This window comes from Pseudophryne corroboree, chromosome 3 (genome assembly GCF_028390025.1).
Source record: "Pseudophryne corroboree isolate aPseCor3 chromosome 3, aPseCor3.hap2, whole genome shotgun sequence".
Lineage (NCBI taxonomy): Eukaryota > Metazoa > Chordata > Amphibia > Anura > Myobatrachidae > Pseudophryne > Pseudophryne corroboree.
The window spans coordinates 557,025,854-557,030,961 of NC_086446.1; positions in this window are offsets into that span (position 1 = coordinate 557,025,854).

The window sequence follows — 5,108 nt, forward strand, 5'->3', positions numbered from 1 at the left end:
TAGACTTACCATAGTTAACTCTCTGTGAGGTACACTGGGTTTCACAGGGAAAACATTGGGGTGTAGAGTGGGATCTTGATCCAGAGGCACCATCAGGCAAAGCTTGACTGTCCCAGGATGCATTGGGGCCTCCTCTATAACCCTGCCTCCAGGTACTGAGAGCTCAGTTTTGTTAACCAGTCCAAAGCAGGAGCAGGTAAAAGAGAAGGCAGATGTTAGGCACATAGAACCACAATCTCACGACAAGAGAGGGTACCAGCGGCTAATGCCATACAACCCAAAGCATCTAGATGTGACAGGGTGGGTGCCTGTGGAACCCAGTGTACCTCGCAGAAAGAGAGTTAACCATGGTAAGTCTACCATAACTCTCCTTTTCTGCAGCGAGGTACACTGTGTTCCAAAGGGAAAACATCGGGGATGTCCTAAAGCAGTTCCTCAAGGGAGGGGACGCTCCCTAGCAGGTTAGAGAACCTGGCATCCGAAGGAAGCATCCTGGGAGGCGGAAGTATTAAAGGCAGAGAACCTAATGAACGTGTTCACAGAGGACCACGTAGCTACCTTTCACAATTGTTCTGGGGACGCGCTACGGTGGGCCGCCCAAGAAGGTCCAACAGACCGAGTAGAATGGTCTTTAACTGCAGCAGGAGCTGGGAGTCCAGCCTGCGCATAGGTTTGTGCAATCACCATTCTAATCCATCTGGCCAAGGTTTGCTTATTCGCAGGACGACACGTTTGTGAAAACAAATCAAAAAGGGAATCTGACCTACTGATAGAGGCGGTCCTCTCCACATACAGTAGATACGGAGAGCCCTAACCAAATCCAAAGAACATTCTTTGGGAGACAAATCCGAAGATACAAAGGCCGGAACCACAATCTCTTGGTTAAGGTGAAAAGATGACACCACCTTAGGCAGATAACCTGGGCGAGCTCGTAGAACTGCCCGGTCCCGCTGGAATATGAGAAAGTGTGGACAACAGGACAAAGCGCCTAAGTCAGACACCCATCTTGCAGAGGCAATGGCTAGCAAGAACAGAACCTTGGCTGTGAGCCATTTAAGGTCCATTGATTCAAGAGGTTCAAATGGAGACTCTTGCAGAGCATTCAGCACAACAGACAAATCCCATGGAGCCACAGGAGGGACATAGGGAGGCTGAATCTGAATACCACCCTGAATGAACATCTGAACATCAGGTATAAAGGCAATTTTTCTCTGAAACCAACCCGACAAGGCAGATATATGAACCTTGAGGGAGGCCAAACGAAGACCTGAGTCCAGGCCTCTTTGCAGAAAAGCCAGTATTCTGGAAGTTCTGAATCTATGGACATCGTAATTCTTCTCAGCACACCAGATAAAGTAAGAATTCCAAACCCTGTAATAAATCCAGGCAGAGGCCGGTTTGCGGGCTTTCAACATCATTTGAATAACCGCCTCTGAAAATCTTTTGGCTCTCAGGAGTGATGCTTCAAGAGCCATGCCGTCAAAGCCAGTCTGGTCAGGTCTGGGCCCTGCATGAGGAGGTATGGTCGTTGAGGAAGTAAAAGGTGATGCCCCATCGATAGACCCTGCAGGTCTGAAAACCAATGCCATATGGGCCATGCTGGAGCGACTAGAAGCAGCTATCATCCTTCCTGTTTGAAATTCCGTAGAACCCTGGGCAGGAGTGACACTGGAGGGAACAGGTAAGGCAGCTGAAAGTTCCATGGAATTGCCAGTGCATCCACAAATACTGCTTGAGGATCCCTTGTCCTTGATCCGAAGACCAGAACCTTGTGATTGTGTCGAGATGCCATTAGATCTACGTCCGGTAGGCCCCACCTGTCCACTAGGACTTGAAAGACTTCTGGATGAAGACTCCACTCTCCGGCGTGTAAGTCCTGTCGACTGAGGTAGTCCGCTTCCCAGTTCAGGACACACGGAATGAACACTGCCGATATCCTTGGCAGATGGCGTTCTGCCCAACAAAGGATTTTTGACACTTCCTTCATAGCCATGCGACTTCGAGTGTCGCCTTGATGGTTTATGTATGCCACTGTTGTGGCATTATCTGACCGTACTTGAACTGGTCTGTTCTGTACCAGAGGCAGGGCGAGTGATAATGCATTGAACATTGCCCTCAGCTCTAGGATGCTTATTGGGAGGAGTGATTCTTCCTTGGTCCACGACTCTGTAAAGAGTGTTGCTCCAACACCACTCCCCATCCCCTCAAACTGGCATCCGTCGCCAGGAGGACCCAGTCGGGGATCCAAAAGGGACAGCCCCTGCTCAATTGCTTGTCCTGGAGCCACCAGGTCAGTGACAAATGAACCTCCGGAGTCAACAAGATCATTTGGGATTTGATCCGATGAGGCAGGCCGTCCCACTTGGCAAGAATTCATTGTTGCAGAGGGCGGAAATTAAATTGAGCGTACTCCACCATGTCGAACATTGACAAAATCAGGCCAAGTACCTGCATCACCGAGTGAATTGACACTCTGGGGTGACAGATGAAGTGTCTTACCCTGTCCTGGATTTTCAGGACCTTGGCTGGAGGCAGGAACAATCTCTGACTGTGTGTGTCCAGAAGTAACCCTAGGTGCACCATGCTCTGAGCTGGGACCAGCGAGGACTTCTTCCAATTGATCAGCCATCCGTGGGCTTGTAAGCAACTCACAGTCAATTGTAAATGACTGAGGAGGACATCGTGGGAACTCGCTAGAATCAGCAGGTCATCCAAGTACGGCAGGATTCTGACTCCCTGGTGACATCATCACGGCCATAACCTTGGTGAAGAACTGAGGAGCCGTGGCCAGTCGGAATGTCAGAGCCTGGAATTGGTAGTGACTGTCACCAATAGCAAACCGCAGGAACTGCTGATGCGATATGGCAATAAGAATATGCAGATAAGCATCCTGTATATCCAGGGATACCATGTAATCTCCGGGTTCCATCACCAGCACAATAGAGCGCAATGTTTCTATACGACACTTGGCGACCCTCACAAATTTGTTCAGTAACTTGAGGTTGATTATAGGCCGAAACGACCCACTGGGTTTCTGCACAAGAAACAGGTTTAAATAATAGCCTCTGTCACACTGGGACTGAGGTACCGGCACAACCACTCCTGTACTCAGGAGAGAACCTACCACCGCTTATAGAGCCTGCACCTTCAACGGATCCGAAGGGAGTATCATAGTGCAGAACTGGTGAGGGAGACGTCTCTTGACGGAGACAGCATATCCGTGATAGACAACTTCCCAAGCATCTGAAGTGGTTTTTAACCAGACCTGTGCGAACTGTAGAAGTCGACCTCCCACTCTGGGTTCCTCCAGGGGGAGTCCCGCCCCGTCATACAGCAGGCTTGTCTTGTTTCGAAGCAGGCTGACGGGCTGCCCAGGACTGTTTCGTCTTGGGCTTGGTGGTCTAAGGAGACTGTCTGGGGTAAGACTGACCCTTGGCTTTCCTTTGAGGTCAAAAGGAACGAAAAATGGCAGTCTTCGCCTTCTGAGCAGAAGGATTAGTAGGAGGAACAAAAGCAGTCTTAGCAGCTGCTAATTCAGACACTATTTTATTCAGGTCCTCTCCAAATAAAATGTGCCCAGTATAGTGGAGTACCTCCAACGTCTTTTTGGAGTCCAAATTCACTTTCCACAACCCTAACCACAGTATGCAGCGAGTCAAGACAGGCGTGGATGACGCTTTGGCTGTCAGTACCCCCGCCTCAGAGGACACCTCCTGAATGTAATAGGCGGCGGTGCATATGTGAGACCTTGTCAGAAATATCCTCGGGCAGCTCATCCTCTAACGCCCGAACCCATGCCTCAGTACCCTTTGCGGCCCAAGAGGCAGCTATGGTGAGACTATGAATAGCCCCTGCGAGGGAATATATAAACTTAAGGCAATCCTCCACACGCTTATCTGTCGGTTCCTTTAAGGAAGGTGACAGTGGTGACAGGCAGAGTAGACGATACTATGAGACAGGTGACATGAGAATCCACTGGCGGTAGGTTTTCCCATTTACCACATAACTCTGCAGGTGGAAGATAGTGATACAAAGCCCATTTAGGGAGCGGGGATTCCTTCCTGATGTCCACAAGATGATAAGAATGGGGTAATACAGTTTTAACCACCTTCTGTTGTTTAAACATATCAGTTTTCTTAGCCACTGTAGTGGAATCCTCATCCTCAGTGATTTGAGGGATCTGCTTAATAGCATCCACCAGGGCAGGGACATCAACCTGTAAGGTAGAATCCTCATCAGTAACACATGATTCAGAGTCTGACAGGACCGTATGCTCCCCCTCCCCTCAGAGTTCCCAGGACGGTGGTGAACATATCCCAGGGTGGCTCCATTGTAGTTACAGGAGCAACAGTGAGGTGTATGACATTTTGCACACAGACCATCACACAATACTTCTCCCTCAGGTAAACCTCTGGAGCATACCTTGCAACTTACAGGAGCTTCCAGAGATTTACTGCCCTTATTGTTAGACATTGTAATAAAGCAACAATTAGGCTAATAGTACGATGAAGCCAGACAGAGCACACAACTTGTGGACAAAGTACACAACCAGCATCAAAATACACGAACTAGTGAACTAAATCCCAGTGTATGTGACTGTAACACAGTATAGTGATAGCTACCTTAGGTGGGATACACATGAGAGTGAAACCATACAGCAGGTACAGGCACACACAGTCACAGGCAATGCAAATAATTATTGACAATAAAACTGCACTGGACTAGTATATGTACAGATTATATATAACACAGCATGGTCCTAGACCGGAGGTATATATCAGAATACTCGTACAATATAGTCTGTAATAGCTACACTCTTTTTTAACTAACGCTGTATGTAATACGACATGTAGAATACTCAAGTGTCTGTGAAGTATCAATGCTGTGGACAGGTGGCTTTACAGGGGAGACCTTGCCCAGAGACCAGAAGTAGCTATACTCAAAAGATGGTGCCCAGCGTCTCTGTCAGGAACTGGGGAGAGTGTGAGGCAGCTCAGGGAGGGAAATTTGCGAGGAGATGGTGCCCTGGGCTGGGGGAGGGGCTACAAGTCAAGCGCCGGCTCCCCTATGCTGGTCCTCACTGCCGGTACTACGAAGCCTTACCAATA